The sequence below is a fragment of the Cavia porcellus genome, unplaced genomic scaffold (assembly GCF_034190915.1).
Source record: "Cavia porcellus strain 051 isolate PalLab524CR breed Dunkin Hartley unplaced genomic scaffold, mCavPor4.1 scaffold_35, whole genome shotgun sequence".
In the NCBI taxonomy this organism is placed as follows: domain Eukaryota; kingdom Metazoa; phylum Chordata; class Mammalia; order Rodentia; family Caviidae; genus Cavia; species Cavia porcellus.
In genome coordinates this window covers 5,266,183-5,280,373 of record NW_026947518.1, presented here as the reverse complement: position 1 = coordinate 5,280,373, position 14,191 = coordinate 5,266,183, and positions in this window count along the sequence as shown.

Genomic DNA, 14,191 nt, shown 5'->3' with positions numbered 1-14,191 from the left:
AACCTTAATCATAACCCTAACACTAAGCATAACCCTAACCCTAACTCTAACACTAAACCTAACCCTAAACTGAACTATAACCCTAAACTTTAACCCTAAACCTAACCTTAATTCCAAACCTAACACTTACCCCAACACTAACCCTAAACTGTAACAGTAACACTAAACCTAACCATAACCTTTAAGTATAAACCAAACCCTAACCCTAATCCTAAACGTAACGCTAACCTCTAACCATAACTGCAACCCTAACTCTAACCGTAACCGTAACCGTAACCCTAACCCTAACCCTAACCCTAACCCATAACCCTATCCCTAACAAATAACCCCTAAACCTAACACTAACCCAAACCCTAAAACTAACACTAAATTTAACGGAAACCCTAACCCTAACCCTTACCCTGATGCTAACCTAATTGTAACCCTAACCCTAAACATAACCATAAGCCTAACCCTAAACATAACCCTAACTCTAATCCTAACCCGAACCTTCACACTAACCATAACCCTAACCCTAACAATAACACTAACCTCTAAAGCTAACCCTAACACTAACTGTAACCCTAAACCTAAAAAAAACCACTAACACTAATCCTAACGCTTACCATACCCCTAACTGAATCCTACCCCTAACCCTAAACTTCAACCTAAGCTTTAACCATAACCCTAACCCTCACCATAACCATAACCATAACCTCTAATTCTAACACTAATGCTAACACTAACCCTAACTCTAACCCTAAACAAAAAGCTAACCTCGAACCATAACACTAAACCTAACCCTAACCTTAATCCTAGCCCTAAACTCTAACCATAACCCTAACTTAACCTTAACCTTAACCTGAACTTAAGCTTTAGCCCTAACCCTAAAACGAACTATAACCCTGAATTTTAACCCTAAACCTAACCCTAAACCTAAACCTAACCCTTACCCTAACACTAACCCTAAAATCTAACCATAACCCTAAACCTAACCATATCCCTTAACTCTAAAGCAAACCCTAAACCTAACCCTAACCTAACGCTAACCTCTAACCATAACCGTAACCCTAAACCTAACCTTAAACCTAACATTTACCCTAACCCTAAAGCTAACCCTGAACCTAAATCTAAGGTTTTACCCAAAATCTAACCCAAACCTAAAGCTAACCACTAACCATAACCCTAACACTAACCCTAACTCTAAACCTAAGCCTAAATCTACAATCTAACCATAACACTAACCATAAGCCTAAACATATCCCTAACATCTAACCCTAACCCTAAAACTAACCTTTACCCTAACCCTAACTCTTAACCTAACCTAAACGTTACTCTAACCTAACCGTAACCAGAAGCCTAACCAAAACCCTAATCCTAACCCTAACCATAACACTAACCCTAAACCCTAACAATAAACCTAACACTATCCTTAACCCCAACCCTAATGGTAAAATTAACCCTAAGCGTAACCCTAATCCTAACCCTATCCCTAACACCTAACCCCTAAACCTAACACTTAACCTAACCCTAAAACTAACACTAAACCTAAGCATAATCCTAACCCTAAGCTTAACCCTAAACCTAATTGTAACACTAACCTTAACCGAAACCAGAGGCCTAACCTTAACCCTCTCCCTAACACCTAACACCTAAACCTAAACCTATCCCTAACAATAACCTTAAACCTAAAAATAACCCTAAATTCTAACCCTAACACTAACTCTAACTTAAATGTAATCCTAACCCTAACCGTAACCCTAAGCCTAGCCTTAACCCTAACCCTAAACCTAACTCTAACCCTAACCATATCTCTCACACTAAACCTAACCCTAACCCTAACCCTAACTCTAAAACTAATCGTAACCCTAACCATAAACGTAATCCAAAACCTAACACTAACCCTCTCCCTAAAACCTAACTGCTAACCATAACTTTAATCACAAGCATAACACTAACCCTAATCCTAACACTAACACTAACCCTAAACCGAACCATAACCCTTAACTCTAACCCTAAACTTAACCCTAACCCTAAACCTAACCCTTACACTAACACTAACCCTAATCTTTAACTCTAACCAAAAACCTAACCATAACCCTAACTCTAACACAAAGCCTAATGCTAATCTTTAATCATAACTGTAATCCTAACCCTCACCCTAACCCTAACCTTTACAATAACCCTTACCCATAACCCTATCCCTAACACCTAACCCCTAAACCTCACCCTAAATCAAACCCTAACACTAACACTAAATCTAACGCAAACTCTAACCCTAACTCTAACCCTAAACCTAATGCTAACCTAATTGTAAACATAACCCTAACCCTAACCCTAAATCTAACATCTAAACCTAACCCTAACCCTAAACCTAACCTTAAGCTAATCACTGACACTACCCCTGAACCTAAGCTTTAACCCTGACCCTAACACTATCGATAACCTCTAAGCCTAACACTAACACTAACAATAATCCTAAATCTAAACCTAAAAAATTGCTAACCTCTAACCATAATTCTAACCGTAATCCTAACCCTAACCCTAACACTAACACTAAACCTAACTTCTAACCATAACACTAAAACGAAAACTAAACCTAAACCTAACCATAACCTGAACACTAACCCTAACCCTAAATGCTAACCCTAACCCGAACACTAGCCCTCACCCTAACACTAACCCTCAACCAAACGCTAAACTTAACCCTAGCCCTAACCCTATTGCTAAGACCTAACCCCTAATCTTAACCCTAACCCTAACTCTAAAACTAACACTAAACCAAACACTAACCATAACCATAACCCTAACACTAAACCTAATCGTGACACTAACCCTAACCATAACCCAAAGCCTAACCCTAACCCTCTCCCTAAACTTAACCCTAACCCTAACTCTGAAACTAACCCTAAAACTAACCATAACCCTAACCCTAACTCTAAAACTAATCGTAACCCTAACCCTAACAGTAATCCAAAACCTAACCCTAACACTCTCCCTAACACCTAACTCCTAACCATAACTTTAATCATAACCGTAAAATTAAGTGTAACAATAACCCTAATCCTAACACTAACAGAACCCCTAAATCGAACCATAACCTTTAACTCTAACCCTAAACCTAACGCTAACACTAAACCTAACCTTTACACTAACACTAACACTAAACTCTAACTGTAACCCTAACTGTAACCCTAACCCTAACCTTTAACTCTAACCCAAACCCTAACCCTAATCTTCATCTCTAAAAAAACCCTAACCCTAACCTTTAACTCTAATCTAAACTGTAACCCTAAGCCTAACTCTAACCCTAAACCTAACGCTAACCTCTAACCTCAAACCATAACCGTAACACTAACCCTAATCCTAACACTAACCTTACACTAACCCGTATGCATAATCGTATCCCTAATACCTAACCCCTAGACCTAACCCTAACTAAAAACCTAACCCTAACACTAAATCTAATGCAAACTCTAACCCTAACCCTAACCCTAATGCTAACCTAATTGTGACCCTAACACTAAAATTAAACCTAAGCCTAACCCTAACCCTATCTCTAATCATAACCCTAACCCTCACAATAACCCTAAACCTAACCCTAACACTAATACTAACCTCTAAACCTAACCCTATTTCTAACAGTAACCCTAAACCTAAAACAAAACACTAAACCTAATCCTAACCCTTAGCATATCCTTAACCCTAAACCTAACCCTAACACTAACACTAACCCAAAATGTACGCTTTAACCCTAATCCTAATCATAACATCTAAGGCTAACACTAACCCTAACCCTAACCCTAATGGTAACACTAACTCTAACACATACATCTAACCCTAACCCTAACCCTAACACTAACCCTAACCCTAACCCTACCCTAATCCTAATCCTAACCCTAACACTAACCCTAACCTATAACACTAACCCTAACCCTAAACCTATCAGTAACAATAAACCTAAACCTAAGACTAAACCTAACTTGTAACCTTAACCATAACCCTAAGACTAAGTTCTAACTGTAAAGTTAACTATAACCCTAAACCTACATCTACTCTAACCCTAACACTAACCCTAACCCTAAACCTAACCCAAACCTAATCATAACTCTAACCCTAACCATAACCTGCAGACTAACCCTATTCCTAACCCTAATGCAAACACTAACACTAACCATAAACAGTAAACCTAAACCTAAAACTATCCCTAACCCTAACCCTAACTGTAAAACTAACCCTAACCCTAACCCTAACACTATCACTAACACCGTAACCCGAATTCTAACCATAACGCTAACCCTAAACCCAACCCTAAAACTAACACTACACCCTAAACCTAAAACTAAAACTAACCCTAAGCCTAACCCTAAACCTAACCCTAACACTAACCCTAATTTCTAACCCTAACATTAAGATTAACCCTACCCCTAAACCTAACCCTACCCCTAACCCTAAACTCTTACCTAACTATAACACTAACCCTAACCATAACCATAGAGGTAACCATAATCTCTAACCCTAATCATAGCCCTAACTCTAGCAGTAACCCTAGCCCCAACCCTAACCCTAAACCTACCCCTAAGCCTAAACATAACACTAAATCCTAAACTTAATACATAATCCTAAACAATAACCCTAACCCAAACCCCTAAACTTAAGTCCTAACACTAATCCTAACCATAACCCTAACCCTAAACGTCAACCTAACCCTAACCCTAACCATGACACTAACCCTAATCCTAACCCTAACCCTAACACTAAACCTAACCTTAAGGATAGGACTAACCATAATTTTAACACTAAAACCTAAGCCTAACCCTAAACCTAACGCTAACCCTAACCATAACTATAACCTTATCCCTAAAACCTAACCCCAAACCCTAACCGTAAGCCTAAAACTAACCCTAAATCTAATGCAAACGCTACCCCTATCCCTAGCCCTAACCCTAATATTAATGCTAACTTCATCGTAACCCTAACCCTAACTGTAACCCGAAGCCCAACCTTAACACTATCCATAACACCTAACACCTAAACGTAACCGTAACCCTAACCTAACCCTAATCCACATCCTAAACCTAACCGCAAACCTAACCCTAATGCTAACCTTAACCCTAACTCTAAGCTAAACATAACCCTAACCATAAAACTAACCCTAAACCTAACGACTAAACCTAATCCTAACCCTTAACCTATCCCTAACCCTAACACTAACACTAACACTAAGCCTAAACCTAAGCTTTAAACTTAACCCTCACCCTAACCCTAATGATAACTTATAAGCCTCACACTAACCCTCACCCTAACCCCAAACTCTATCACTAAACCTAACACTAACCCCTAAGTATAACACTAACCCTAACCCTAAAACTAACCCTAACCCTAACACTACGCCTAACCCTAATCCTAACCCTAACCCTAACCATAACACTAAATCTAACCCTAACCCTAAACATAAAACTAACCGTAAACCTAACATTAATCATTAACCTAAAAACTAACACTACCACTTAAACAAACCCTAAACCTGACAGTAATACCTAACCCTAACCCTAACACTACCATAAACCAAACCCTTAAGCTAACACTAACCCTAACACGAAACCTAACACTAACCCTAAACCTAACGCTGACATTTAATCACAACCTTAAACCTAACACTAACCCTAACCATAACCCTCACACTAAACTCTAAGTGTAACCAAAACACAAAAGCTACACCTATCCCTAATTCTAAACTCTAAACTTAACTCTAACACTAACCCTAGACCTAATTGTAACCTTAACCCTAACCGTAACACGAGCCTAACTCTAACACTCTAACACCTAACCCCTAACCCTAAACCTAAACCTAAACCTAACCCTAACCTTAACACTAACTGTGACCCTAACACTCACCCTAAACACTAAACGTAACACTAACTCTAACCCAAAACCTAACCATACACCTAAACCTAACCCTAACCCATACCTCTAAACCTGACCCACACACTAACCCTAACGCTAACCCAAAACCGTAACCCTAACCTCTAACACTAACCCTAACCCTAAACCTATCCCAAAACCTAACCCTAAACCTAACATTAAACCTAACTTCTAACCCTAACCCTAAACCTAACCCTAAACCTCAACCTAACCCTAACCCTAACCATAACCCTAACACTAACCATAACTTTAACCCAAAGCCTAACAGTGACCCTAAACCTAAACCTAACCCAAACCCTAACACTAACACTAACCCTAAACATAACCATAACAATAACTTCTAAACTTAACCCTAACCCTAACCGTGATGCTAAACTTAAACCTAAGGTTTAACCCTAACCGTAACACTAACCCTAACCATAACTTCTAAGCCTAAACCTAACACAAACCCTAACACTAAACTCTAAACCTAAACCTAACCCTAACACTAACAATAACCCTAAACCTAAAAGTAACCCTAAACTCTAAACCCTAACACTAACACTAACACTAAACCTAACAATAGCCATAAACCTAACACTAAGCCTAACATTAATCCCTACCCCTAACCCTAAGCCTACCCGTTAACTAACACTAACATTGACTGTAATATGTAACCCTAACCAAACACGAAACCTACCATAACCCTATACCTAACCCTAACCCTAACCGAAACACTGAACCAAATTCTAACCCTAACACTAAACCTAAACCTAACCCAAACCCTAACCCTAAACCTAACCCTAAACCCTAACCATAAACCTAACACTATTCCTAAACCTAAACCTCACCACAAACCTAACCCTTACCCTAAACCTAACCCTAAACCTAACCCTAACCCTAACTCTAACCCTAACCCTACCCCTAACACCTAACCCCAACCCAAACCCTAAACCTAACCCTAAAACTAACACTAAAACTAACCCTAACACTAACTCTAACCCTAAGCCTAAACCTAAACCTAATCGTAACCCTAACGCTAACCATAACCCGAAGCCTAATCACAACCCTCGCGCTAACAACTAACCCATAACCCTAAACCTAACACTAAACATAAACCTAACCGTAACACTAACACTAACCCTAGCACTAACCCTAATATCTAACCCTAACCCTAACACTAACCCTAAACATAACCCTAACCATAATCATAAAACTAAACCTAACATTAATCCCTAAACTTAATCCTAGTCCTACCACTTAAACTAACCGTAAACCTGACTGTAATACCTAACACTAACACTAACCCTAACCATAGCATAACCATAAACGTAAACCTAACCCTAAATCTAACCATAACCCTAACCCAAACCTCTAACCCTAACCTTAAAACTAACCCTAACACTAACCATAACACTAACTATAACCATAAACACGAAGCCTAACCCTAACCCTAACCCTAACCCCAACCTCTAACACTGAACCTAACGCTAACCTCTAACCATAACCCTAATCCTAATACTAACCCTAACCCTAACCCTAAATTCTAACCCTAACCCTAACACTATCTGTAACCCTAAACCTAACCATAAACCTAAACATAACCCAAACTCTAATCCTAACCCTAAACCTAACCATAACCCTAATCCTACACCTAAATCTTAACCCCTAACCCTAACTCTACCTCTAACCCTAAAACTGTAAAGCTAACCCTAACCCTAACCCTAACGCTAAACCTAACCGTAACACGAGCCTAACCCTAGCCCTCTCCCTAACTACGAAACCCTAACCCTAACCCTAAATCTAAACCTAAACCTAACCATAACCTTAACCCTAACTCTAACCCTAACACTCACCCTAAACTAACTTTAATACTAACTCAAAACCTAAATCTAACCATACCCCTAAACTTAAACATAACACATACCTCTAAACCTAACCCTAACCCTAACCCTAACGCTAACCCTAACCCTAACCCTAAATTCTAACACTAACCCTAAACCTATCCCTAAACCTAACCCTAAACCTAACATTAAACCTAACTTCTAACCCTAAACCTGACCCTAACCCTAAACCTCAACCTAACCCTAACCCTAACCATAACCCTAACACTAACTATGACCGAAACCCAAAGCCTAACGTGACCCTAAACTTAACCCTAACCCTAAGCCTTACCCTAATTCTATCCTTAACCCTAACACTAACCCGAAACCTAAACATAACTCTAAACCTAACCCTAACTCTAACACTAACACTAACCCTAAATATAACCCTAACACTAACCTCTAAACCTAACCCTAACCCTGACACTAAACCTAAACCTAAGTTTTAACCCTAACCCAAACACTAACCCTAACATAAACTCTACACCTAAACCTAACACTAACACTAACAATAAGCCGAAACATAACATTAATCCTAAACTCTACCCTAAAACTAACACTAACCCTAACCCTAACCCTAGACATAAACCTAACACTAAACCTAACATTAATCCCTACCCATATCCGAACCCTACCATTAAACTAACACTAACACTGAACGTAATACATAACCCTAAGCTTAACCCAAAACCTACCAAAACCCTAAACCTAACCCTAACACTAACCCTAACCCATACCTCTAACACTAACCCTAACCATAACCCTAAACCTAACCCTAAAATTAACTCTAACCCTAACCCTAAGCATAACCCGTAACTCTAACCTTAATCCTAAACCTAACCTTAATCATAAACCTAACCATAACCCTAAACCTAACCCTAAAATTAACCCTAACCCTAACCCTAAGCATAACCCGTACCTCTAACCCTAAACCTAACCCTAACCTTAATCATAAACCTAACTCTAAACCTAACACTAACCTCTCTCCCTAACACTAAACCTAAGACTAAAACTAAATCAAACTTCTAACCCAAACCTTAATGCTAACCTTTAACTCTAACCCTAACACTATCCCTAAACCTAACTCTAACACTAAAGCTAACACTAATCCTAAAATAATCTCTAACACATAACCCCTAACCCTAACGCTAACCCTAAATCCTAAACTAACCCTAAATCTAACCCTATCCTTAAACCTAAACCTAATCGTAACCCTAACCCTAACCCTAACCCAAACCTTAACACAAACACTCTTCCTAACACCTATCCTCTAACCCTCATGCTAATCATAACCCTAACCCTAACCCTAACAATAACCCCAACCCTAACATAACCATAACCTTAAACTCTAAAACTAAACCTAACCCTAATCCTAACTTTAACCCTAACACTAACCCTAAACCTTAATTCTAAAGCTAACACTATTCCTAACCATAAACCTAACTGTAAACCTAACCCTAACCCTAACCTTATCCCTAACACCTAAACCCTAACCTTAATGCTAAACCTAACCCTAAAACTAACACTAAAACTAACCCTAACACTAACCCTAACCCTAAAGCTTATCCAAAGCTAATCGTAACACTAACCTTAAGCATAATCTGAAGCCTAACCTGAAGCCTCTCCCTAACCCCTAACCGCTAACCCTAACCCTAACCCTAACCCAAACCTTAACACAAACACTCTTCCTAACACCTATCCTCTAACCCTCATGCTAATCATAACCCTAACCCTAACCCTAACAATAACCCCAACCCTAACATAACCATAACCTTAAACTCTAAAACTAAACCTAACCCTAATCCTAACTTTAACCCTAACACTAACCCTAAACCTTAATTCTAAAGCTAACACTATTCCTAACCATAAACCTAACTGTAAACCTAACCCTAACCCTAACCTTATCCCTAACACCTAAACCCTAACCTTAATGCTAAACCTAACCCTAAAACTAACACTAAAACTAACCCTAACACTAACCCTAACCCTAAAGCTTATCCAAAGCTAATCGTAACACTAACCTTAAGCATAATCTGAAGCCTAACCTGAAGCCTCTCCCTAACCCCTAACCGCTAACCCTAACCCTAAACCTAACCCAAACCCTAACCATAACCATAACCCTAACAATACCTAATCGTAACAGTAACGCTAACCATAACCTGAAGCCTAAGAGTAACCATATCCCTAACCAAAATCCTAACCCTAACCCTGACCCTAAAACTAACCCTAAACCTAAGCTTTAACCCTAAGCCTAACACTAACCCTAACACTAACCCTAAACCTAAACTTAAAACTAAACTAACCGCTAACCTCTAACCATAACCCTAAACCTAACACTAACCCTAACACTATCACTAACCCTAAACTCTAACCGTAACCAAAACACTAACGCCACCTCCAACACTAATTCTAAATTCTAACCTTAACCCTAACACTAACCGTAAACCTAATCATAACCTTAACCCTAATCATAACACGAAGGCTAACCCTAACACTCTCCCTAACACTTAACACCTAACCCTAACCCTAAACCTAAACATAAACCTAACCCTAACCTTAACCCTAACTCGAACCCTAACAATAACCCTAAACTATAACTGTAACATTAACCATAACCCTAAACCTAAGTCTAGGCCTAAACCTCACCCTCACACATACCTCTAACCCTAACACTAACACTAAACCTAACCCTAACCCTAACGCTAACCCTAACCCTAAACCTAACCCTAACCTCTAACACTAACCCTAACCCTAAACCTATCCCAAAACCTAAACCTAAAACTAACATTAAACCTAACTTCTAACCCTAACCCCAACCCTAACCCTAAACCTAACCACAACCCTAACACTAACCCTAAACCTAAAGAATAATCTAAACCTAACCCAAATCCTAACACTAACTCTAACCCTAAACATAACCCTAACACTAACCTCTAAACCTAACCCAAACCCTAACTGTGACCCTAAACCTAAACCTAAGCTTTAACACTAACCCTAACACTAACCCTAAGCATAACCTCTAAGCCTAACCCTAACATTAACACTAATGCTAAACTCTAAACCTAAACATAAACCTAACACAAACAATAACCCTAAACCTAACACTAACCTTAAACTCTAACACAAACAGTAACACTAACCCTAAACCTTACCCTAGCCATAAACCTAACACTAAAGTTAACATTAATTCCTTCCCCTAACCATAACCCTACACATTAATTTGACACTAACACTGACCATAATATATAACCCTAACCTTAAACCTAAACCTACCATAACCCTAAACCTAACCCTAACCCTAACCCATACCTCTAACACTAACCCTAGCCATAACCCTAAACCTAAACCTAACCCTAAACTTTACCATAACCGTAACCCTAAAACTAACAATAACCCTAACACTAACCCGTACCTCTAAACCTGACCCTAAACCTAACCCTAACCTTAACCCTAAACCTAACTCTAAAACTAACACTAAAACCTAGCCCTAACACTAACCCTAACCCTAGCACTAAACTAACACTAAACCAAACTTCTAACCCTAACCTTAATCCTAATCTTTAACTCTATCCCTAAGCCTAACCCTAACCCTAAACCTAACACTAACCCCAACACTATCCCTAACACCTAACACCTAACTCTAACCCTAAACCTAGGCCTAAACCTAACCTTAAATGTAACACTAACCCTAACCCTAACGCAACCATAAATTGAATCCTAAACCTAACACTAACCCTAACCTTAAGCTAAACCTAACGCTAAACCTAAACTCTAACCCTAATCCGAACCCTAACCCTGACACTAACCCTAAAACTAACACTATCCCTAACCCTACACATTACGTAAACCTAACCCTAAACCTAACCCCAAACCTAACCCTAACGCTGTCTATCCTTAATACCTAACCCCTAACCCTAACCCTAACCTGAAGCCTAACCATAACACTCTTCCTAACACTTAACACCTAAACCTAAACCTAAACCTAACCCTAAACCCAAAGGTAACCGTAACCTTAACCGTAACCCTAACCCTAACCCTAACCCTAACACTAAACCTAAACCTCACTCTAACCCTAAATTCTAATCCTAACCCTAACCCTAACCTTAAACCTACCATAACACTATAACTAACCATAACCCTACCCCTAAACCTAACCCTAACCCTTACTTCTAAACCTACGCTAACCCTGACCCTAACCACAAACCTAAAAATTACCCTAACCTCCAACACTAACCCTAACCCTAAACCTACCATAACCGTAAACCTAAAATGAACACTAACCCTAACCCATACCTCTAACACTAACCCTAACCTTAACCCTGTCGCTAAAACCTAACCCCTAACCGTAACCCTAAACCTACCTATAAATCTAACCCTAAACTTAAACCTAACCCTAACCCTAACCCTAAACCTAAACCTAACCATAACCCTAACCCTAAGCCTAACATTAATCCCTTACCCTAACCCTAACTCTACCCGTTAAACTAACCTGATGCCTGACTGTAATACCTAACACTAACCCTAACCCTAACCCTGTTGCTAACACCTAACACCTAACCCTAACCCTACCTCTAAATGTAACCCTAATCCTAAACCTACCCCTAACCCTAAACATAACCCTAAGCCTAAACCTAATCGTAACCCAAAACTTAAACGTAACTGGAAGCCTAACACTAACCCTCTCCCGAACACCTAACCCCTATCTCTAAACCTAAACCTAGCCCTAACCCTAACCTTAAACATAACCCTAAAACTAACCATACCCCAACCATAAATTATAATCCTAAACCTAATCCTAACACTAACTTTAATTCTAAACCTAACCCTAAAACTAAACTCTAACCCTAAACCTAGCCCTAACCCTAGCTTTAAACATAACCCTGAAATTAACCCTACCCCAACCATAAATTGTAATGCTAAACCTAACCCTAACAATCACCTTAACCCTAAACCTAACCCTAAAACTAAACTCTAACCCTAAACCTAAACCTAACCCTAAACCTAAGCATAATCCGAATCTTAACCTTAAGCCTTGCTCTATCCTTAATCCCTAACACTAACCCTAACACTAAAAATAACCATAACCGTAAATATAATCCAGCCCTACCACCCTAACCCTAAATTCTAATCCTAACCCTAACCCTGAACCTAACTGTAACCCTAACACTAAAGCTAACATTAATCACTTACCATAATCATAAATCTACCCCTTAAACTAACCCGAAGCCTGACTGTAATATCTAACACTAACCAATAACCCTAAGCCTTACCCTAAAGCTAATTGTAACCCTAACCCTAATCGTAATCTGAAGCCTAAGCTTAAGCCTCGTGCTAACCGCTAACCCCTAACCGTAACCCTAACACTAACCCTAACTGTAACCGTAACAATAATCCTAACCCTACCACTAACCCTAACTTCTAATCCTACCCCTAATAATAAACCTAAATAACCCTAACCCTAAAACTAGCATTAATGCCTTACCCTAACCCTAACTCTACCCCTTAAAATAACCTGAAGCCTGACTGTAATACCTAACACTAACCCTAACCCTAACCATGTTGCTAACACCTAGCCCCTAACCCTACCTCTAAATCTAACCCTAATCCTAAACCTAACCATAAATCTAAACATAAACCTGAGCCTAAACCTAATCATAACCCAAAACTTAACCATAACCAGAAGCCTAACTCTAACCTTCTCCCTAACACCTAGCCCCTAATCCTAACCCTAACTGTAACTGTAACAGTAATCCAGCCCTACCACTAACCCTAAATTATAATCCTAACCCTAAACCTAACCATAACCCTAACCCTAAACCTCACATTAATCCATTTCCCTAAGCCTAACTCTTCCCCTTAAACTAACCCAAAGCCTGACTGTAATACCTAACACTAAACCTAACACTAACCCTGTCGCTAACACTTAACCCCTAACCTTAACCCTAACCCTACCTCTAAATCTAACCCTAACCCGAAGCCTAACCCTAACCCTAAACATAACCCTAAGCCTAAACCTAATAGCAACCCAAAACTTAACCATAACTAGAACCTAAGTCTAACCCTCTCCCTAACACCTAACCCCTTACTCTAACCCTAAACCTAGCCCTAACCCTAACCTTAAACGTAACCCTAAAACTAACCCTACCCCAACCATAAATTGTAATCCAAAACCAAGCCCAAACCTTAACCCTAAACCTAAACCTAAAACTAAACTCTAACTCTAAACCTAGCTCTAACACTAATCTTAAACGTAAACCTAAAACATATCGTACCCCAACCATAAAGTGAAATCCTAAACATAACCCTAAAAATAACCTTAAACTTAAACCTAACCCTAAAACTAATCTGTAACCCTAAACCTAACCCTAACCCTAACCCTAACACTATACATAACCCTAAACCTAACCCTAAACTGAACACTATCC